The sequence below is a fragment of the Heptranchias perlo genome, unplaced genomic scaffold (assembly GCF_035084215.1).
Source record: "Heptranchias perlo isolate sHepPer1 unplaced genomic scaffold, sHepPer1.hap1 HAP1_SCAFFOLD_49, whole genome shotgun sequence".
Lineage (NCBI taxonomy): Eukaryota > Metazoa > Chordata > Chondrichthyes > Hexanchiformes > Hexanchidae > Heptranchias > Heptranchias perlo.
In genome coordinates, this window is record NW_027139505.1 from 8,592,747 (window position 1) to 8,618,934 (window position 26,188).

At 38.0% G+C, this 26,188-nt stretch overlaps 1 long non-coding RNA gene across 9 annotated transcripts in view; it reads right to left on the reverse strand.

Moving 5' to 3' along the window:
* The window catches only part of LOC137313856 (uncharacterized), a 271,375-nt gene that overhangs the window by 200,844 nt on the left and 44,343 nt on the right, over positions 1 to 26,188 (reverse strand). For all 9 annotated transcript variants that reach the window (XR_010961095.1, XR_010961093.1, XR_010961094.1 and 6 more), the window contains one exon: positions 1,443 to 1,599. This is a non-coding gene — a long non-coding RNA (uncharacterized lncRNA). The remainder of the gene's footprint in view (positions 1 to 1,442; positions 1,600 to 26,188) is intronic.

The window sequence follows — 26,188 nt, forward strand, 5'->3', positions numbered from 1 at the left end:
CTATCTATCGCAGATTTAAATTTAGCAATTGAGCTAGTATCAATTGCCATTTGCTGAAGAGCGCTCCAAACTTCGACAACCCTTTGTGTGTAGAAATGTTTCCTAATCTCGCTCCTGAAAGGTCTGGCTCTAATTTTTAGACTGTGCCCCCGACTCCTAAAATCCCCAACCAGCGAAAAGAGTTTCTCTCTATCCACCCTATCCGTTCCGCTTAATATCATAGTAAATATTCAGCAGATTCACCAGTTACATTGTTAAATCCGGAATGGATCATTCCTGATATGAAGATTGGATTGCTCACATTTTGAGGAGGTTCACAGACGGTAATACATAGCCCCTCCCCGGGTTGAAAGTTTCCGAAGAGAGAAAGTGTTTGAGGACAGATTGTGATGATAATTCCGAGGGACGGATTGTTGTGATCAATCCCAGGGACAGATTGTGGTGATAATTCCAAGGGACGGATTGTTGTGATCAATCCCAGGGACAGATTGTGGTGATAATTCCGAGGGACGGATTGCTGTGATCAATCCCGGGGATAGATTGTGTTGATAATTCTGAGGGGGGGATTGTTGTAATCAATCCCTGGGATAGATTGCGATATTTCCCCCTTTCTCACTAATTCCCCGCTTGTTTTTTGACCAGGATTGAGGATTCATTCGGGCCAGAGACACAGCCTGAAGCGGCGGCAACAAACAATCCCCAACATTTATCTTCATGTGAACTCTCCCTCCACAGCTTGTTTCAATCTATCGCTGATTGAAGCGGAGTTTTATTCATTCAAACCAAAACCTTCAGACGAATGATTCATATAATTAAATATACTGGTAATTGGACAATTTGGGTCAATGGTGGGTTGAAATATCATTAAATACACTGTTAAGTGGACAGTGTGGGTAAATGGTGGGTTCATATATCATTAAATACACTGTTAAATGGAGAGTGTGGGTAAATGGTGGGTTTATATATCATTAAATACACTGTTAAATGGATCGTGTGGGTCAATGGAGTGTTTATATATAATTAATTACACTTTTAATTGGACAACGTGGGTAAATGGTAGGTTTATTTATCATTAAATACACAGTTAAATGGACAGTGTGGGTAAATGGTGGGTTTATATATAATTAAATACACTGTTAAATGGACAGTGTGGTTACCACCTTCGTCAGATGGCGGCAAGTAGCAAACAGAGTGTCCCCAGTGATCCCGCAGTGAACCCAGAATGATGTCAGGGTGCACCCAGTCAGCCCAGAGTGATGCCAGAGTGGTGGTCTTGATTTTCAGACCACAAACACAACAACAAGAACTGGCACAACAATGTCCCAGTGACCACCCCCACGAGTGTCCGTTGAATGTCCCAGTGATCCCCCCAGTGTCCCCTGAATATCCCAGTGATCCCAGTGTGCACCCAGTGACCCCAGAGTAAGCCAGACATCACTCACGTGCCCCCCATCGGGTCCAGGCTGCGGTGAAGGTCTCAGTCAGTCAGTCCGCAGCGGAGAGAACTATTCTTGGCCCAGGATTTTTCCCACTCCTACTCTTCCTCACAAAATGTCTCTTTCTGGATCATCCCCTTGCAGCATTTCATCAAAAATATTCCTGAGGGGAGAGAGAGAGAGAGAGAATTGATTAAAATACAAATGTAAGGGATTAAAAAGGCACAGCAAGAGCCCAGAACTCCCTCCCTCCCACTCCCTCTCTCACTCTCTCTTTTTACCTCCCTCCCTCTCCCTCTCTCTCTCACCCCCTCTCTCTCCCCCCACTCTCTCTCAACCCCCTCTCTCTCTCCCTCTCTCTCTCTCCCCCGCCCTCTCTCTCCCTCTCTCCCCCGCCCTCTCTCTCCCTCTCTCCCCCTCTCTCCCCCCTCTCTCTCCCTCCCTCTCTCTCCCCCCTCTCTCTCCCTCCCTCTCTCTCCCTCCCTCTCTTTCCCTCCCTCTCTCTCCCTCCCTCTCTCTCCCCCTCTCTCACACTCCCCCAGTTGCACAGAATCTCTCCCTAATCCAAGTCTGCAGCTTGTTTCACCCCTGCCTTTCCTCTGAATGCCTCGAACCGGTGACGCACTATCTGTCTACGCTGCTCGGTGTTTGTTGCAGGCTCCAAACCTCCCCTGGGTTTGTTTTCTCTCCTGTCCCTGGGCCCGCACACACCTGCTCTGGACATTTTGCAACTTATGTTCTGTCAGTTGCTGTGAGCGAAATGTCAACAGCTTATCCCTTAACTGTTTTCTCTTGATTGAATTAGCAGCTCGCCCCGACCTGTTCAATCTCTCCCCCTCCCTGTTCAATTTCTCCCACACTCTGTGTAATATTCCCCTCTGTGTAATATTCCCCCCCCCCCTGTGTAATGTTACCATCTGTGAAATATTCCCCCTCTCTGCAATATTCCACACTCTGTAATATTGCCCTCTGTGTAATATTCCCTCTCCGTGTAATAGTCGCCCATTCTGAGTTCACCCCACCTTGTATTGTACAGAATGTAATATAAGATATGTACTGATTCCAATCCTTCTTGTAATGTACAGAATGTAATATAATATATGTACAGTGGCCACCTCACCTTGCATGATACAGAATGCAATATAAGATATGTACTGAGTACACACCACCTTGTAATGTAAAGAATGTAATATAAGATATGTACGGAGTCCAACCCACCTTGTAATGTTCACAATGTAATATAAGATATGTACTGAGTCCACCACAGCTTGCATTGTACAGAATGTAATATAAGATGTGCAATGTGTCCACCCCACCTTGTATTGTACAGAATGTAAAATGAGAAATGTAAGCAGTCCAACCCAGCTTGTATTGTACAGAACGTAATATAAGATATTTGATGAGGACACCCCACCATGTTTTATACAGAATGTAATATGAGATATGCACTGAGTCTATCCCACCTTGTATTGTACAGAAAGTAATTTTAGATAAGTACTGAGTCCACCCCACCTTGTATTGTACAGAATGTAATATAAGATATGTACTGAGTCCACTCAACCTTGTAATGTACAGAATGTAATATAAGATATGTCCTGAGACAACCACACCTTGTAATGCAAGGAATGTAATATAACATATGTACTGAGTCCATTCCACCTTGTATCGTACAGAATATGATATAAGATATGTACTGAGAACAAATCACCTTGCAATGTACAGAATGTAATATAAGATATCCACGGAGTCCAACCCACCTTGTATTGTGCACAATATAATACAAGACATGCACTGAGTCCACCCACCTTGTATTGTACAGAATGTAATGTCAGATTTATACTGAGTCCACCCCACCTTGTATTGTACAGAATGTAATAAAATATATGTACTGAGTCCACCCCACCTTGTATTGTACAGAATGAAATATGAGATATGTAAGCAGTCCAACCCAGCGTGTATTTTACAGAATGTAATATAAGATATGTAATGAGTACATCCCACCTTCTATTGTAAGAATGTAATTTTAGATAGGTACTGAGTCCATCCCACCTTGTATTGTAAAGAATGTAACTTAAGATATGGACCGAGTCCACCCCATCTTATACAGAACAGAATGTAATATAAGATATGTAAGCAGTCCATCCAACCTTGTATTGCACAGAATGTAATTTTAGATATGTACTGAGTCCAACCCACCTTGTATTGTGCACAATGTAATATAAGACAAGTACTGAATCCAAGCCACCTTGTATTGTACAGAATGTAATATCAGATGTATACTGAGTCCACCCCACCTTGTATTGTACAGAATGTAATATAAGATATGTCCTGATTCCACCCCAACTTGTATTGTACAGAATGAAATATAAGATATGTAAGCAGTCAACCCCAGCTTGTACTGTACAGAATGTAAGAAAAGTTGTGTACTGAGTCCAACTCAACTTGTAATGTACAGAATGTAACATAAGATATGTACTGAGTCCACCCCACCTTTTATTATACAGAATGTAATAGAAGATATGTACTGATTCCAAACCACCATGTATTGTGCACAATGTAATATAAGACAAGTACTGAGTCCACCACACCTTGTATTGTGCAGAATGTAATATAAGATATGTACTGAGTCCACACCTCCTTGTAATGTACAGAATGTAATATAAGATATGTACTGAGTCCACCCCTCCATGTAATGTACAGAAAGTAATATAAGATATGTACAGTGTCCACCCCACCTTGTACTATAAAGAATGAAATGTAAGATATGTACGGAGTCCACCCCACCTTGTATTGTACAGAATGTAATATCAGATGTATACTGAGTCCACCCCACCTTGTATTGTGCAGAATGTAATATAAGATATGTACTGAGTCCACCCCACCTTGTAATGTACAGAATGTAATATAAGATATTTACTGAGTCCACCCACCTTGTATTGTACAGAATGTAAAATAAGATATGTCAGGAGTCCACCCCACCTTGTGTTGTACAGAATGTAATGTAAGATATGTACTCAGTCCACCCAACCTTGTAATGTACAGAATGTAATGTAAGATATGTCCTGAGTCCACCCCACATTGTAATGCACAGAATGTAATATAAGATATGCACGGAGTCCAACCCACCTTGCATTGTGCACAATGTAATGTAAGACATGTACTGAGTCCACCCCATCTTGTAATGTACAGAATGTAATATAAGATATGTACTGAGTCCATCCCAACTTGTATTGTACAGAATGAAATATAAGATATGTAAGCAGTCAACCCCAGCTTGTACTGTACAGCATGTAATATAAGATGTGTACTGAGTCCACCCCAACTTGTAATGTGCAGAATGTAACATAAGATATGTACTGAGTCCACCCCACCTTGTATTGTGCAGAATGCAATATAAGATATGTACTGATTCCACTCCTCCTTGTAATGTACAGAATGTGATATAGGATATTTACAGTGTCCTCCTCACCTTGTACGATACTGAATGTAATATAAGATATGTGATGAGTACACCCCACCGTTTTTAATACAGAATGTAATATGAGATATGTACTGAGTTCACCCCACCTTGTATTGTACAGAATGTAATTTTAGATATGTACTGAGCCCAAGCCACCTTGTATCAAACAGAATGTAATATAAGATATTTACTGAGTCCACACCAACTTTTATTGTACAGAATGTAATATAAGATATGTTCTGAGTCCACCAAACCTATTAATGTACAGAATGTAATATAAGGTATGTCCTGAGTCCACCGCACCTTGTAATGCACATAATGTAATCGATATGCACGGAGTCCAACTCACCTTGTATTGTGCACAATGTAATATAAGACATGTTCTGAGTCCACCCCATCTTGTATTGTACAGAATGTAAAATAAGATATGCAAGCAGTCCAACCCACCTTATAATATAAAGAACGTAACATAAGATATGTACTGAGTCCACCCCACCTTGTATTGTACAGGATGTAATATAAGATATTTACTGAGCCAACCCCACCTTTTATTGTACAGAATGTAATCCAAGGTATGTACTGAGTCCACCCGACCTTGTAATGTACAGAATGTAATATAAGATGTGTACTGAGTCCACCTGAACTTGTATTATACAGAATGGAACATAAGATATTTAGTGAGACCACCCCACCTAGTATTGGCAGAATGTAATATCAGATATGTACTGAGAACACCTCGCCTTGTATTGTACAGAATGTAAAATGAGGTCTGTCAGGAGTCCACCCCAGCTTGCATTGGACAGAATGTAATAGCAGATGTATACTGACTCCACACCACGTTGTATTGTACAGAATGTAAAATAAGATATGGGCTGAGTCCACACCTGTATGCAATGTACAGAATGTAATATATGATATTTACTGAGTCCACCCCTCCTTGTAATGTACAGAATATAATATAAGATATCTACAGTGTCCACCTCACCTTGTACTATGCAGAATGTAATGTAAGATAAGTACTGAGCACATACCACCTTGGTAAGTACCGAATGTAACATAAGATATGCACTGAGTCCACCCACCTTGTATAGTACAGAATGTAATATAAGATATGGACTAAGTCCACCCCACCTTATAATGTGCAGAATATAACATAAGATATGCACTGAGTCCAACCCACCTTGTATGAAACAGAACGTAACATAAGATATGTTCTGAGTCCACCCCAAATTATAATGTACAGAATGTAATATAAGATATGTACTGAGTCCACCCCACCTTGTATTGTACAGAATGTAAAATAAGATATGTCAGGAGTCCACCCCACCTTGTATTGTACAGAGTGTAATGTAAGATATGTACTCAGTCCACCCAACCTTGTAATGTACAGAATGTAATGTAAGATATGTCCTGAGTCCACCCCACCTTGTAATGCACAGAATGTAATGTAAGATATGCACGGAGTCCAACCCACCTTGCATTGTGCACAATGTAATGTAAGACATGTACTGAGTCCACCCCACCTCGTATTGGCAGAATGTAATTTAAGATATGTACTGAAAACACCCAGCCTTGTACTGTACAGAATGTAAAATAAGATATGTCAGGAGTCCACCCCAGCTTGTATTGTTCAGAATGTAACATAAGATATGTTCTGAGTCCACCCCACCTCGTATTGGCAGAATGTAATTTAAGATATGTACTGAAAACACCCCGCCTTGTGTTGTACAGAATGTAAAATAAGATATGTCAGGAGTCCACCCCAGCTTGTATTGTACAGAATGTAATTTTAGTTATGTACTGAGTACACCCCACCTTGTATTGTACAGAATGTAACATTAGCTATGCAATGAGTACACCCCACCTTGTATTGTACAGAATGCAATATGAGATATGTACTGAGTCCACCTCACCTTGTATTGTACAGTATGTAATATAAGAAATGTACTGAGTCCACCTCACCTTGTATTGGAGAGAATGTAATCTAAGATATGTACTGAGTCCACCCCACCTCGTATTGGTAGAATGTAATGTAAGATATGTGATGAGTCACCCCACCTTGTTTTATACAGAATGTAATATGAGATATGTACTGAGTCCTCCCCACCTTGTATTGTACAGAATGTAAGATGAGACATGTAATCAGTCCAACCCAGCTTGCATTGTACAGAATGTAATATAAGATATGTACTGAGTCCACCCCCCTTGTATTATACACAATGTAATACAAGATATGTAAGCAGTCCATCCCACCTTGTATTGTACAGAATGTAACATAAGATATGTACCGAGTCCACCCCATCTTATATAGAACAGAATGTAATATAAGATATTTAAGCAGTCCATCCAACCTTGTATTGCACAGAATGTAATTTTAGATATGTACTGAGTCCACCCCACGTTGTATTATACCGAATGTAATAGAAGATATGTGCTGAGTCCACCCCACCTTGTATTGTACAGAATGTAATGTAAGATATGGACTGAGTCCACCCCCCTTGTATTATACACAATGTAATATAAGATATGTACTGAGTCCACCCCACCTTGTATTCTACAGAATGTAATATAAGATATGTCCTGAGTCCATTCCACCTTGTATTGTGCAGAATATCATAAAAGATATGTGCTGAGAACACACCACCTTGCAATGTACAGAATGTAAAATAAGATATGCACGGAGTCCAACCCACCTTGTATTGTGCACAATGTAATATAAGACATTTACTGAGTCCACCCCATCTTGTACAGTACAGAATGTAACATAAGATATGTCAGCAGTCCTCTCCAACTTGTAATGTACAGAATGTAATATAAGATATGGACAGTGTCCACCTCACCATGTACTATGCAGAATGTAATGTAAGATATGTACTGAGCATACAGCACCTTTTAATGCACAGAATGTAATATAAGATATGTACTGACTCCACCACAACTTGTATTGTACAGAATGTAACATAAGATATGTAAGCAGTCAACCCCAGCTTGTACTGTACAGAATGTAATATAAGATGTGTACTGAGTCCACCCCACCTTGTATTGTACAGAATGTAATAAAAGATATGTACTGAGTCCACCCCACCTTGTATTGTACAGAATGAAATATGAGATATGTAAGCAGTCCAACCCAGCTTGTATTTTACAGAATGTAAAATATGATATGTAATGAGTACACCTCACCTTGTATTGTTCAGAATGTAATATAAGATATGTACTGAGTCCACCCCACCTTATAATTTACGGAACGTAACATATGATACGTACTGTGTCCACCCCACCTTTTAATGTACATTATGTAATATAAGATGTGTAATGAGTCCACCCCACCTAGTATTGTACATAATGTAATATAAGATATGGACTGAGTCCACCCCAACTTGTAATGTATAGAATGCAACATAAGATATGCACTGAGTCCACACCACCTTGTATTGTACAGAATATAATATAAGAGATGCACTGAGTCCACCCCACCTTGTAATGTTCAGAATGTAATATGTCACATGTACTGAGTCCACCCCACCTTGTACAAAACAGAATGTAATATAAGAGATGGACTGAGTCCACGTCACCTTGTATTATACAGAATTTAATATAAGATATGAACTGAGTACACCCCTCCTTCTAGTGTACAGGATGTAATATGTGATAGGTTCTCAGTCCACCCCACCTTGTATTCTATGGAATGTAATCAAAGATATTAACTGAGTCCAACCCACCTTGTAATGTACAAAATGTAATATAAGATATGTGCTGAGTGCACCCCACCTTGTCATGCACAGAATTTAATACAAGATATGGACTGAGTCCACCACTCCTTGTAACGTACAGAATGTAATGTAAGATATGTACTGAATCCACCCCACCTTGTATTGTACAGAATGTAATAAAAGTTATGTACTGAGTCCACCCCACCTGGTATTGTGCAAAATGTAACAGAAGATATGGACTGAGCCCACTCCAACTTGTAATGTACAGAATGTAATATAAGATATGGACTGAGTCCACGCCACCTTGCATTGGACAGAATGTACTATAAGATATGTAATGAGTACACACCTCCTTGAATTGTACAGGATGTAATATGAGATAGGTACTGACTCCACCCTACATTGTATTGTACAGAATGTAATTTTAGATATGTACTGAGTCCAAACCACCTTGTATTATACAGAATGTATTAGAAGCTATGTACTGAATCCACCTCACGTTGTATTGTACAGCATGTAATATAATATATCTACTGAGTCCACCCCACCTTGTAATGTACAGAATGCAATATAAGGTATGTACTGAGTCCACCCCACCTTGTATTATACAGAATGTAACATAAGATATGTACTGAGTACAGCCCACCTCGTATTGTACAGAATGTAACATAAGATATGCACTGAGTCGACCCCACCTTGTATTGTACAGGATGTAATGTTAGATTTATACTGAGTACACCCCACCTTGTATTGCACAGAATGTAATATAAGATAGGTGCTGAGTCCACCCCACCTTGTATTGTACAGAATCTAACCCAAGATATGTACTGTGTCCACCCCACCTGGTAATGTACAGAATGTAATGTAAGATATCTACTGAGTCCAACCCACCTTGTAATGTACCGAATGTAATATAAGATATGTACTGAGTGCACCCTGCCTTGTATTGTACAGAATGTAAAATAAGATATGTCAGGAGTCCACCCCAACTTGTATTGTACATAATGTAATATAAGATTTGCACTGAGTCCACCCCACCTTTTTTGTACAGAACGAAATAGAAGATATGTGCTGAGTCCACCACTTCTTGTAATGTACAGAATTTAATGTAAGATATGTACTGAATCCACCGCTCCTTGCAATGTAGAGAATGTAACATAAGATATGTACATGTCCACCTCACCTTGTACTATGCAGAATGTAATATAAGAGATGGACTGTGTTCACTTCACCTTGTACTGTACAGAATGTAATATAAGATATGTACTGAGTCCACCTCACCTTGTACTGTACAGAATGTAAAAAAAAGATTTGTACTGGGTACAAACCATCTTGAAATGTACAGAACGTAATATAAGATATGTACGGAATCCAACCCACCTTGTATTGCGCACAATGTAAAAAGAGATATGTAAGCAGTCCACCCCAGTTTGTATTGTACAGAATGTAATTTAAGAGATGTACTGAGTCCACCCCACCTTGTAATGCTCAGAATGTAATATATCACATGTACTGAGTCCACCCCACCTTGTACTATACAGAATGTAATATAAGAGATGGACTGAGTCCACGTCAACTTGTATTATACAGAATATAATATAAGATATGAACTGAGTACACCCCTCCTTCTATTGTACAGGATGTAATATGAGATAGGTTGTAAGTCCACCCCACCTTGTATTGCATAGAATGTAATGTTAGATATGCACTGAGTCCAACCCACCGAGTATTGCACAGAATGTAATCAAAGATATGTACTGAGTCCAACCCACCTTGTAATGTACAGAATGTAATTTCAGATATGTGCTGAGTGCACCCCACCTTGAAATGCACAGAATATAATACAAGATATTGACTGAGTCCACCCCTCCTTGCAACGTACAGAATGTAATATAAGATATGGACTGAGTCCACCCCACCTTGTAATGTACAGAATGTAATATAAGATATGTACTGAATCCACCCCACCTAGAATTGTACAGAATGTAATTAAAAGTTATGTACTGAGTCCACCCCACCTGGTATTGTGCAAAATGTAACATAAGATATGGACTGAGCCCACTCCAACTTGTAATGTACAGAATGTACTATAAGATATGTAATGAGTACAACCCTCGTTGAATTGTACAGGATGTAATATGAGATAGGTACAGAGTCCACCCCACATTGTATTGTATGGAAAGTAATTTTAGATATTTACTGAGTCCAAACCACCTTGTATTGTACAGAATGTCATATAATATATCTACTGAGTCCACCCCACCTTGTAATGTACAAAATGCAATATAACGTATGTACTGAGTCCACCCCACCTTGTATTATACAGAACGTAACATAAGATATGTACTGAGTGCAGCCCACCTCGTATCGTACAGAATGTAATTTATGATACGGACTGAGTCCACCTCATCTTCTATGACACAGAATGTAATATAAGATATGTACTGAGTGCACCCCACCTTGTATTGGACAGAATATAAGATAAGATATGTGCTGAATCCACTTCACCTTGTATTATACAGAATGTAATATATGATATGCACTGAGTCCACCTTACCTTCTAATGTACAGAATGTAATATAAGATATGTACTGAGTGCACCCCACCTTTTTTTGTACAGAACGAAATAGAAGATAGGTGCTGAGTCCACCACTTCTTGTAATGTACAGAATGTAACATAAGATATGTACATGTCCACCTCACCATGTACTATGCAGAATGTAATGTAAGAGATGGACTGTGTTCACTTCACCTTGTATGTTACAGAATGTAAGATAAGATATGTACTGATTCCACCTCACCTTGTACTTTACAGAATATAATATAAGATATGTACTGAGTCTACCTCACCTTGTACTGTACAGAATGTAAAATAAGATTTGTACTGGGTACAAACCACCTTGAAATGTACAGAATGTAATATAAGATATGTACGGAATCCAACCCACCTTGTATTGCGCACAATGTAATATGAGATATGTAAGCAGTCCACCCCAGTTTGTATTGTACAGAATGTAATATATGATATGTAAGCAGTCCACCCCAGTTTGTATTGTACAGAATGTAATATATGATATGTAATGAGTACACCTCACCTTGTATTGTTCAGAATGTAAAATAATATATGTACCAAGTCCACCCCACCTTGTAATGTATAGAATGTAATATAAGATGTGTGCAGAGTCCACTCACCTTGTGTTATACAGAACGTAACATAAGATATGTACTGAGTACACAAAACCTTGAAATGTACAGAATGTAACATAAGATATGTACGGAGACCAACCCACCTTGCATTGTGCACAATATAATATAAGTTATGAACTGAGTCCAGCCAAAATTGTATTGTACAGAATATAAAATGAGATATGTGCTGAGTCCAACCCACCTTGTATTAAACAGAATGTAATGTAAGATATGTACTGAGTCCACCCCACCTTGTAATGTACAGAATGTAATATGAGATATGTAAGCAGTCCACCTCACCATGTTTTATACAGAATCTAATATAAAATATGTACGGAGTCCATCCCACATTGTATTGTGCACAATGTAATATCAGATATGTACTGAGTCCACCCCAACTTGTATTGTACAGAATGTAATATGAGATATGTAAGCAGTCCACCCCAGCTTGTATCGTACAGAATGTAATATAAGATATGCAATGAGTACACAACACCTTGTGTTGCGCAAAATTTAACATGAGGTATGTACTGAGTTCAAATTACCTTGGATTGGACAGAATGAAATTTTAGATTATACTGAGTGCACCACACCTTGTATTGTACAGAATGTGAAATAAGATATGTACTGCGTCCAACCCACCATGCATTATACAGAATGTAATATAAGATATGTTCTGAGTTCACCCCACCTTGAAATGAACAGAAAGTAATTTCAGATATGGACTGTGTCCATCTCACCTTATATTGCGCAGAATGCATTGTAAGATATGTACTGAGTCCAACCCACCTTGTAATGCACACATTGTAATATAAGATATGTACTGAGTCCAACCCACCTTGTAATGCACACATTGTAATATAAGATATGCACTGAGTCCAGCACACCTTGTAATGTGCAGAATGTAATATAAAATATGGACTGAGAACACACCACCTTGCAATGTACAGAATGTAAAATAAGATTTGTACTGGGTACAAACCACCTTGAAATGTACAGAATGTAATATAAGATATGTACGGAATCCAACCCACCTTGTATTGAGCACAATGTAATATGAGATATGTAAGCAGTCCACCCCAGTTTGTATTGTACAGAATGTAATATATGATATGTAAGCAGTCCACCCCAGTTTTATTCTACAGAATGTAATATATGATCTGCAATGAGTACACCTCACCTTGTATTGTTCAGAATGTAAAATAATATATGTACTGAGTCCACCCCACCTTGTAATGCACAGAATGTAATATAAGATTTGTGCAGAGTCCACTCACCTTGTGTTATACAGAACGTAACATAAGATATGTACTGAGTCCACCCCACCTTGTAATGTACAGAATGTAATATGAGATATGTAAGCAGTCCACCTCACCATGTTTTATACAGAATCTAATATAAAATATGTACGGAGTCCATCCCACATTGTATTGTGCACAATGTAATATCAGACATGTACTGAGTCCACCCCAACTTGTATTGTACAGAATGTAATATGAGATATGTAAGCAGTCCACCCCAGCTTGTATCGTACAGAATGTAATATAAGATATGCAATGAGTACACAACACCTTGTGTTGTGCAGAATTTAACATGAGGTATGTACTGAGTTCAAATCACCTTGGATTGGACAGAATGTAATTTTAGATTATACTGAGTGCACCACACCTTGTATTGTACAGAATGTGAAATAAGATATGTACTGCGTCCAACCCACCATGCATTATACAGAATGTAATATAAGATATGTTCTGAGTTCACCCCACCTTGAAATTAACAGAAAGTAATTTCAGATATGGACTGTGTCCATCTCACCTTATATTGCGCAGAATGCATTGTAAGATATGTACTGAGTCCAACCCACCTTGTAATGCACACATTGTAATATAAGATATGTACTGAGTCCAACTCACCTTGTAATGCACACATTGTAATATAAGATATGCACTGAGTCCAGCACACCTTGTAATGTGCAGAATGTAATATAAGATATGGACTGAGAACACACCACCTTGCAATGTACAGAATGTAAAATAAGATTTGTACTGGGTACAAACCACCTTGAAATGTACAGAATGTAATATAAGATATGTACGGAATCCAACCCACCTTGTATTGAGCACAATGTAATATGAGATATGTAAGCAGTCCACCCCAGTTTGTATTGTACAGAATGTAATATATGATATGTAAGCAGTCCACCCCAGTTTTATTCTACAGAATGTAATATATGATCTGCAATGAGTACACCTCACCTTGTATTGTTCAGAATGTAAAATAATATATGTACTGAGTCCACCCCACCTTGTAATGCACAGAATTTAATATAAGATTTGTGCAGAGTCCACTCACCTTGTGTTATACAGAACGTAACATAAGATATATACTGAGTCCACCCAACCTTGTATTGTGCAGAATGTAATGTAAGATATCTACTGAGTCCAACCCACCTTGTAATGTACAGAATGTAATATAAGATGTGCACTGAGTCCACCCCACCTTTTTTTGTAAAGAACGAAATAGAAGATACGTGCTGAGTCCACCACTTCTTGTAATGTACAGAATGTAACATAAGATATGTACATGTCCACCTCACCTTGTACTATGCAGAATGTAATATAAGAGATGGACTGTGTTCACTTCACCTTGTATGTTACAGAATGTAAGATAAGTAATGTACTGATTCCACCTCACCTTGTACTTTACAGAATGTAATATAAGATATTTACTGAGTCTACCTCACCTTGTACTGTTCAGAATGTAAAATAAGATTTGTACTGGGTACAAACCACCTTGAAATGTACAGAATGTAACATATGATATGTACTGAGTCCACCCCACCTTGTAATGTACAGAATGTAATCGAAGGTATGTACTGATTCCAACTCGCCTTGAATAATACAGAATGTAAAATAGGATCTGTCAGGAGTCCACCCCAGCTTGCATTGACATAATGTTGTGCACTGAGTCCACCCCACCTTCTACTGTACAGAATGAAAGATAAGTTATATCCGGTGTCCAAATCACCTTGTCCTATACAGAATGTAATATAAGATATGTACTGAGTACACACCACCTTGAATTGTACAGAATGTAAGATAAGATATGAACGGAGACCAACCCACCTTGCATTGTGCACAATATAATATAAGTTATGAACTGAGTCCAGCCCAACTTGTATTGCACAGAATATAAAATGAGATATGTGCTGAGTCCACCCCACCTTGTATTATACAGACTGTAATGTAAGATATGTACTGAGTCCACCCCACCTTGTAATGTACAGAATGTAAGATAAGATGTGTACTGAGTCCACTCCTCCTTGTAATGTACAGAATGTAACATAAGATATGTACATGTCCACCTCACCTTGTACTATGCAGAATGTAATGTAAGAGATGGACTGTGTTCACTTCACCTTGTATGTTACAGAATGTAAGATAAGATATGTACTGATTCCACCTCACCTGGTACTTTACAGAATGTAAGAGAAGATATTTATTGAGTCTACCTCACCTTGTACTGTACAGAATGTAAAATAAGATTTGTACTGGGTACAAACTACCTTGACATGTACAGAATGTAATATAAGATATGTACGGAATCCAACCCACCTTGTATTGCGCACAATGTAATATGAGACATGTAAGCAGTCCACCCCAGTTTGTATTGTACAGAATGTAATATATGATACGTAAGCAGTCCACCCCAGTTTGTATTGTACAGAATGTAATATATGATATGTAATGAGTACACCTCACCTTGTATTGTTGAGAATGTAAAATAATATATGTACTGAGTACACCCCACCTTGTAATGTACAGAATGTAATATAAGATTGGTGCAGAGTCCACTCAACTTGTGTTATGCAGAACGTAACATTAGACATGTACTGAGTCCACCCAAAGTTGTATTGTACAGGATGTAATCGAAGGTATGTACTGATTCCAACTCGCCTTGACGAATACAAAAGGTAAAATAGGATCTGTCAGGAGTCCACCCCAGCTTGCAATGCACATAATGGTGTGCACTGAGTCCACCCCACCTTTTACTGTACAGAATGAAAGATAAGTTATATCCGGTTTCCACCTCACCTTGTACTATACAGAATGTAATATAAGATATGTACTGAGTACACACCACCTTGAATTGTACAGAATGTAGGATAAGATATGTACGGAGACCAACCCACCTTGCATTGTGCACAATGTAATATAAGTTATGAACTGAGTCCAGCCCAACTTGTATTGCACAGAATATAAAATGAGATATGTGCTGAGTCCACCCCACCTTGTATTATACAGACTGTAATGTAAGATATGTACTGAGTCCACCCCACCTTGTAATGTACATAATGTAAGATAAGATGTGTACTGAGTCCACTCCTCCTTGTAATGTACAGAATGTAATATAAGATATGTGCAGTGCCCACCTCAGCTTGTACTATACAGAATGTAATATAAGATATGGACTGAGTCCACCTCACCTTGTTTTGTACAGAATGCAATATAAGATATGTACTGAGGCCATCCCACCTTGTATTGTGCACAATGTAATATAAGAAAAGTTCTGAGTCCACCCCAACTTGTATTGTACAGAATATAAGATCAGATATGTGAGCAGTCCACCCCAGCTTGTATTGTACAGAATGTAATGTAAGATATGCAATGAGTACAACCCACCTTGTATTGTGCAGAATTCAACATGAGATATGTACTGAGTTCACACCACCTTGGATTGTACAGAATGTAATTTTAGATTAAACATGAGTGCATCACACCTTGTATTGTACAGAATGTGATATAAGATATGTTCTGAGTTCACCCCACCTTGTAATGTACAGAAAGTGATTTCAGATATGGACTGTGTCCATCTCACCTTATATTGCGCAGAATGCAATGTAAGATATGTGCAGAGTCCAACCCACCTTGTAATGCACACATTGTAATATAAGATATGTGCTGAGTCCACCTCACCTTGTAATGTACAGAATTTAATCTAAGATATGCACTGAGTCCAGCCCACCTTGTAATGTGCAGAATGTAATATAAGATATGGACTGAGAACACACCACCTTGCAATGTACAGAATGCAACATAAGATAAGTCCGGAGTTCAACCCACCCTATAATGTACAGAATGTAATATAAGATTTGTACAGAGTCCACCCCACCTTATAATTTACAGAACGTAACATAAGATATGAACGGAGTCCACCTCACCTTGTATTGTACAGAATGTAATTTAAGATATGGACTGAGTCCACCACGTCTTGTAATGTTTCTAACGTAACAGCAGATATGCATCATGTCCACCACACCTTGAAATATATAGAATGTAATACAAGAGATGGACTGAGTCCACCTCACCTTATATTATACAGAATGTAATATAAGATATGTACTGAGTCCATCCCACCTTGTAATGTGCAGAATGTAACATCAGATATGTACTGCGTCCACTTCACCTTGTACTGACCAGAATGTAATAAAAGATCTGTACGGTGTCCACCTCACCTTGTACTATGCAGAATGTAATATAAGATATGTACTAAGTACACATCAAATTGAAATGTCCAGAATGTAACATAAGATATGTACGGAGAACAACCCACCTTGCATTGTGCACAATGTAATACAATATATGCACTGAGTCCAGCCCAACTTGCATTGTACAGAATGTAATATGAGATATGTAAGCAGTCCACCCCAGCTTGTATTGTACAGAATGTAATACATGATATGCAATGAGTACACCCTGCCTTGTATTGTACAAAATGTAACATGAGGTATATACTGAGTCCACCCCACCTTGTATTATACAGAATGCAATATAAGATATGTACTGAGTCCACCCCACCTTGTATTGTACCGAATGTAATAAAAGATATGTTCTGAGTCCACCACACCTTGTATTATACAGAACGTAATATAAGATATGTACTGAGTCCACCCCACCTTGTAATGTACAGAATGTAAAATAAGATGTGTACTGATTCCAACCCTCCTTGTAATATACAGAATGTAATATAAGATATGTACTGAGCCCACACCACCTTCTATTGTACAAAATGTAATATGAGATATGTACCGTGTCCACCTCACCTTGTACTTTACAGAATGTAATATAAGATATGGACTGAGTCTATCTCACCTTGTCTGATACTGAATGTAATGTAAGATATGCACTGAGTCCACCTCACCTTGTATTGCACAGAATGTAATATAAGATATGGATTGAGTCCACCCCACCTTGTAATGTACAGAATGCAAGATAAGATATGTAATGAGTCCACCCAACCTTGTATTATACAGAACGTAACATAAGATATGTGCTGAGTCCACACCAACTTGTATTTTGTAATGTACAGGACGTAATATAAGATATGTGCTGAGTCCACCTGACCTTATATTTTTCAGAATGCAACATAAGATATGTACTGAGTCCACCATAACTTGTAATGTACAGATTGCATAATATAATATGTACTGAGTCCAACTGGCCTTGTATTTTACAGAATGGTATATTATATGTGTACTGAGTCCGCCCCACCTTGCATTGTACAGAATGTAATATAAGATATGAACTGGGTCCACCCCACCTTGTAATGTACAGAATGTAATATAAGATATGTACAGTGTCCAGCTCACCTTGTACTATACAGAATGTAATAAAGATATGTACGAGGTCCAACCCTCCTTGTATAGTGCACAATGTAATGTAAGATATGTACTGAGTACACCCCACCTTGTATTGTACAAAATGTGAAATAAGATATATAGAGTCCACCCCACCTTATTCTGTGCAGAATGTAATATAAGGTATGTGCTGAGAACACAGCTCCTTGCAATGTACATAATTTAATATAAGATATGTACGGAGTCCAACCCACCTTGCATTGTACAGAATGTTATATGAGATATGTAATCAGTACACCCCAGCTTGTATTGTACAGAATTTAATATAAGATATGCAATGAGTACACACCACCTTGTAATGTACAGAATGCAATTTTACATATATTCTGAGTCCACCCCAGCTTGTATTATACAGAATGTAATATAAGATATGTTTCGAATCCACCCCATTTTCTATTGTACAGAATGTAATATAAGATATGTACTGAGTGCACCACACCTTGTATTGTACAGAATGTGAAATAAGATATGTACTGAGTCCACCCCACCTTGCATTATACAGAATGTAATGTAAGATATGTAATGAGTTCACCCCACCTTGTAAAGTACAGAATGTAATATAAGATATGTACTGAGTCCACCCCACCTTGTATTGTACGGAATGTCAAATAAGATATGTAATGAGTACACCCCAACTTGTATTCTGCAGAATGTAATATAATATATGTCAGGAGTCCACCCCAGCTTGTATTGTACAGAATATAATCTAGATGTGTACTGAGTACACCCCTCCTTGTATTGTACAGAATGTATTATAACATATGTACTGAATCGAACCCTCCGTGTAATATACAGAATGTAATATTAGATATGTACTGATTACACCCCACCTTGTATTGTACAAAATGTAATATAATATATGCACTGAGTCCACCCCACCTTTTATTGTACAGAATGAAAGATAAGTTATGTCCGGTGTCCACCTCACCTTGTACTATACAGAATGTACTATAAGATATGTGCTGAGTACACACCACCTTGAATTGTACAGAATGTAAGATAAGATATGTACGGAGACCAACCTACCTTGCATTGTGCACAATGTAATATAAGTTATGAACTGAGTCCAGCCCAAATTGTATCGCACAGAATATAAAATGAGATATGTGCTGAGTCCACCCCACCTTGTATTATACAGACTGTAATGTAAGAAATGTACTGAGTCCACCCCACCTTGTAATGTACAGAATGTAAGATAAGATGTGTACTGAGTCCACTCCTCCTTGTAATGTACAGAATGTAATATAAGATATGTACAGTGCCCACCTCAGCTTGTACTGTACAGAATGTAATATAAGATATGGACTGAGTCCACCTCACCTTGTTTTGTACAGAATGTAATATAAGCTATGTACTGAGTCCATCCCACCTTGTATTGTGCACAATGTAATATAAGAAATGTTCTGAGTCCACCCCAACTTGTATTGTACAGAATTTAAGATGAGATATGTAAGCAGTCCACCCCAGCTTGTATTGTACAGAATGTAATATAAGATATGCAATGAGTACACCCCACCTTGTATTGTGCAGAATTTAACATGAGATATGTACTGAGTTCACACCACCTTGGATTGTACAGAATGTAATTTTAGATTATACTGAGTGCATCACACCTTGTATTGTACAGAATGTGATATAAGATATGTATATAAAATATACATATCTTATATTACATTGTGTATAATGCCACCCACCTTGCATTATACAGAATGTAATATAAGATATGTTCTGAGTTCACCCCACCTTGTAATGTACAGAAAGTAATTTCAGATATGGACTGTGTCCATCTCACCTTATATTGCGCAGAATGCAATGTAAGATATGTACTGAGTCCAACCCACCTTGTAATGCACACATTGTAATAAAAGATATGTACTGAGTCCACCTCACCTTGTAATGTACAGAATTTAATCTAAGATATGCACTGAGTCCAGCCCACCTTGTAATGTGCAGAATGTAATATAAGATATGGACTGAGAACACACCACCTTTCAATGTACAGAATGTAATATAAGATTTGTACAGAGTCCACCCCACCTTATAATTTACAGAACGTAACATAAGGTATGAACGGAGTCCACCTCACCTTGTATTGTACAGAATGTAATATAAGATATGGACTGAGTCCACCACGTCTTGTAATGCTTCGAACGTAACAGCAGATATGCACCATGTCCACCTCACCTTGTATTATACAGAATGTAATGTAAGATATGTACTGATTCAACCTCACCTTATAAGATACAGAATGTAATATGAGAGATGGACTGAGTCCACCTCAACTTGTATTATACAGAATGTAATATAAGATATGTACTGAGTCCACCTCACCTTGTATTGTACAGAATGTAAAATAGGAAATGTCAGGAGTCCACCCCAGCTTGTATTGTACATTATGTAATATAAGATGTGTACTGATTCCACCCCACCTTGTATTGTGCAGAATGAAATATAAGATATGTCCTGAGTCCAACCCCCCGAGTAATGCACAGAATGTAACATAAGATATGTACTGAGTCCACCCCTACTTGTAATTTACAGAATGTAATATAAGATATGTACAGTGTCCACCTCACCTTGTAATATATAGAATGTAATACAAGAGATGGACTGAGTCCACCTCACCTTATATTATACAGAATGTAATATAAGATATGTACTGAGTCCACCCCTCCTTGTAATGTGCAGAATGTAACATCAGATATGTACTGAGTCCACCCCACCTTGTACTGACCAGAATGTAATAAACGATATGTACGGTGTCCACCTCACCTTGTACCATACAGAATGTAATATAAGATATGTAATAAGTACACACCACATTGAAATGTACAACATGTAACATAAGATATGTACGGAGACCAACCCACCTTGCATTGTGCACAATGTAATACAAGATATGCACTGAGTCCAGCCCAACTTGTATTGTACAGAATGTAATATGAGATATGTAAGAAGTCCACCCCAGCTTGTATTGTACAGAATGTAATATTTGATATGCAATGAGTCCACCCCAACTTGTATTATACAGAACGTAATATAAGATATGTACTGAGTCCACCCCATCTTGTAATGTACAGAATGTAAAATAAGATGTGCACTGATTCCAACCCTCCTTGTAATATACAGAATGTAATATAAGATATGTACTGAGCCCACCTCACCTTGTATTGTACAGAATGAAATAAAAGTTATGCACTGAGTCCACCATAACTTGTAATGTACAGAATGCAATATATGATATGTACTGAGTCCAACTGGTCTTGTATTATACAGAATGGTACACAAGATATGTACTGAGTCCACCCCACCTTGTAATGTACAGAATGTAAAATAAGATGTGCACTGATTCCAACCCTCCTTGTAGTATACAGAATGTAATATAAGACATGTACTGAGCCCACCTCACCTTGTATTGTACAGAATGCAATAAAAGTTATGCACTGAGTCCACCATAACTTGTAATGTACAGAATGCAATATATGATATGTACTGAGTCCAACTGGCCTTGTATTATAAAGAATGTAATATAAGATATGTACTGAGTCCACCCCAACTTGTAATGTACAGAATGTAATATAAGATATGGACTGAGTCCACCCCACCTTTCATTGTACAGAATGTTATATGAGATATGTAAGCAGTCCACCCCAGCTTGTATTGCATAGAATGTAATAAAATATATGCAATGAGTACAACCCACCTTGTATTGTACAGAATGCAATATAAGATATGTACTGAATCCACCCCACCTTGTATTATGCAGAATGTAATATAAGATATGCAATGAGTCCACCCCACCTCGTATTGTACAGAATGTAATGTTAGATATGTACAGTGCCCACCTCACCTTGTACTATACAGAATGAAATTTAACATTTGGACTTAGTCCACCTCACCTTGTCTTGTACAGAATGTAATATATGATATGTACTGAGTCCACCCCAACTTTATTGTACAGAATGTAATATGAGATATGTAAGCCGTCCACCCAGCTTGTATTGTACAGAATGTAATTTTACATATGTACTGAGTCCACCCCACCTTGTTTTGTACAGAATGTAATGTAAGATATGGACTGAGTCCACCCCAACTTGCAATGTACAGAATGCAACATAAGATATACACTGAGTCCACCCCACCTTGTAATGTACAGAATGTAATGTAAGATATGGACTGAGTCCACCCCACCTTGTAATGTACAGAATGTAACATAAGATATGTACTGAGTCCAACCCTCCATGTAATATACAGAATGTAATACAAGATATGTATTGAGTTCATCCCTCCAAATATTATACAGAATGTAATATAAGCTATGTACTGAGTCCACCTCACCTTGTATTGTACAGAATGAAATAAAAGATATGCACTGAGTCCACTCCACCTTCTATTGTACAAAATGTAATATGAGATATGTACCGTGTCCACCTCACCTTGTACTTTACAGAATGTAATATAAGATATGGACTGAGTCTATCTCACCTTGTCTGATACTGAATGTAATGTAAGATATGCACTGAGTCCACCTCACCTTGTATTGCACAGAATGTAATATAAGATATGGATTGAGTCCACCCCACCTTGTAATGTACAGAATGCAAGATAAGATATGTATTGAGTCCACCCAACCTTGTATTATACAGAACGTAACATAAAATATGTGCTGAGTCCACACCAACTTGTATTTTGTATTGTACAGGACGTAATATAAGATATGTGCTGAGTCCACCTGACCTTATATTTTTCAGAATGCAACATAAGATATGTACTGAGTCCACCATAACTTGTAATGTACAGATTGCATAATATAATATGTACTGAGTCCAACTGGCCTTGTATTTTACAGAATGGTATATTATATGTGTACTGAGTCCGCCCCACCTTGCATTGTACAGAATGTAATATAAGATATGAACTGGGTCCACCCCACCTTGTAATGTACAGAATGTAATATAAGATATGTACAGTGTCCAGCTCACCTTGTACTATACAGAATGTAATATAAGATATGTACGAGGTCCAACCCTCCTTGTATGGTGCACAATGTAACGTAAGATATGTACTGAGTACACCCCACCTTGTATTGTACAAAATGTGAAATAAGATATATACTGAGTCCACCCCACCTTATTCTGTACAGGATGTAATATAAGATATGTGCTGAGTCCAACCCTCCTTGTAATGTACAGAAAGTAATATAAGATATGGACTGAGTCCAGCTCACCTTGTTTTATAAAGAATGTAACATAAGATAAGTACGTAGTCCAACCCACCTTGTATTGTGCACAATGTAATATCAGGTATGAACTGAGTCCACCCCAACTTGTATTGTACAGAATGTAATATAAGATATGTGCTGAGTCCAACCCTCCTTGTAATGTACAGAATGTAATATAAGATATGGACTGAGTCCACCCCACCTTTCATTGTACAGAATGTTATATGAGATATGTAAGCAGTCCACCCCAGCTTGTATTGTACAGAATTTAATATAAGATATGCAATGAGTACACACCACCTTGTAATGTACATAATGCAATTTTACATATATTCTGAGTCCACCCCAGCTTGTATTATACAGAATGTAATATAAGATATGTTTCGAATCCACCCCATTTTCTATTGTACAGAATGTAATATCAGATATGTACTGAGTGCACCACACCTTGTATTGTACAGAATGTGAAATAAGATATGTACTGAGTCCACCCCACCTTGCATTATACAGAATGTAATGTAAGATATGTACTGAGTTAACCCCACCTTGTAAAGTACAGAATGTAATATAAGATATGTACTGAGTCCACCCCACCTTGTATTGTACGGAATGTCAAATAAGATATGTAATGAGTACACCCCAACTTGTATTCTACAGAATGTAATATAATATATGTCAGGAGTCCACCCCAGCTTGTATTGTACAGAATATAATCTAGATGTGTACTGAGTACACCCCTCCTTGTTTTGTACAAAATGTAATATAATATATGCACTGAGTCCACCCCACCTTTTATTGTACAGAATGAAAGATAAGTTATGTCCGGTTTCCACCTCACCTTGTACTGTACAGAATGTAATATAAGATATGTACTGAGTACACACCACCTTGCATTGTGCACAATGTAATATAAGTTATGAACTGAGTCCAGCCCAACTTGTATTGCACAGAATATAAAATGAGATATGTGCTGAGTCCACCCCACCTTGTATTATACAGACTGTAATGTAAGATATGTACTGAGTCCACCGCACCCTGTAATGTACAGAATGCAAGATAAGATGTGTACTGAGTCCACTCCTCCTTGTAATGTACAGAATGTAATATAAGATATGTACAGTGCCCACCTCAGCTTGTACTATACAGAATGTAATATAAGATATGGACTGAGTCCACCTCACCTTGTTTTGTACAGAATGTAATATGAGATATGTACTGAGTACGTCCCGCCTTGTATTGTGCACAATGTAATATAAGAAATGTTCTGAGTCCACCCCAACTTGTATTGTACAGAATGTAAGATGAGATATGTAAGCAGTCCACCCCAGCTTGTATTGTACAGAATGTAATATAAGATATGCAATGAGGGCACCCCACCTTGTATTGTGCAGAATTTAACAGGAGATATATACTGAGTTCACACCACCTTGGATTGTACAGAATGTAATTTTAGATTATACTGAGTGCATCACACCTTGTATTGTACAGAATGTGAAATAAGATATGTACTGAGTCCAACCCACCTTGTAATGCACACATTGTAATATAAGATATGTACTGAGTCCACCTCACCTTGTAATGTACAGAATTTCATCTAAGATATGCACTGAGTCCAGCCCACCTTGTAATGTGCAGAATGTAATATAAGATATGGACTGAGAACACACCACCTTGAAATGTACAGAATGTAATATAAGATATGTCCGGAGTCCAACTCTCCCTGTAATGTACAGAATGTAATATGAGATTTGTACAGAGTCCACCCCACCTTAGAATTTACAGAACGTAACATAAGATATGAACGGAGTCCACCTCACCTTGTATTGTACAGAATGTAATTTAAGATATGGACTGAGTCCACCACGTCTTGTAATGTTTCGAACGTAACAGCAGATATGCACCATGTCCACCTCACCTTGTATTATACAGAATGTAATGTAAGATATGTACTGAGTCCACCTCACCTTGTATTGTACAGAATGTAAAATAGGAAATGTCAGGAGTCCACCCTAGCTTGTATTGTACATTATGTAATAAAAGATGTTTACTGAGTCCACCCCACCTTCTAATGCACAGAATGAAATATAAGATATGTCCTGAGTCCAACCCTCCTAGTAATGCACAGAATGTAACATAAGATATGTACTGAGTCCACCCCTCCTTGTAATGTACAGAATGTAATATAAGATATGTACAGTGTCCACCTCACCTTGTAATATATAGAATGTAATACAAGAGATGGACTGAGTCCACCTCACCTTATATTATACAGAATGTAATATAAGATATGTACTGAGTCCACCCCACCTTGTAATGTGCAGAATGTAACATCAGATATGTATTGGGTCCACCCCACCTTGTACGGACCAGAATGTAATAAAAGATATGTACGGTGTACACCTCACCTTGCATTGTGCACAATGTAGTCCAAGATATGCACTGAGTCCAGCCCAACTTGTATTGTACAGAATGTAA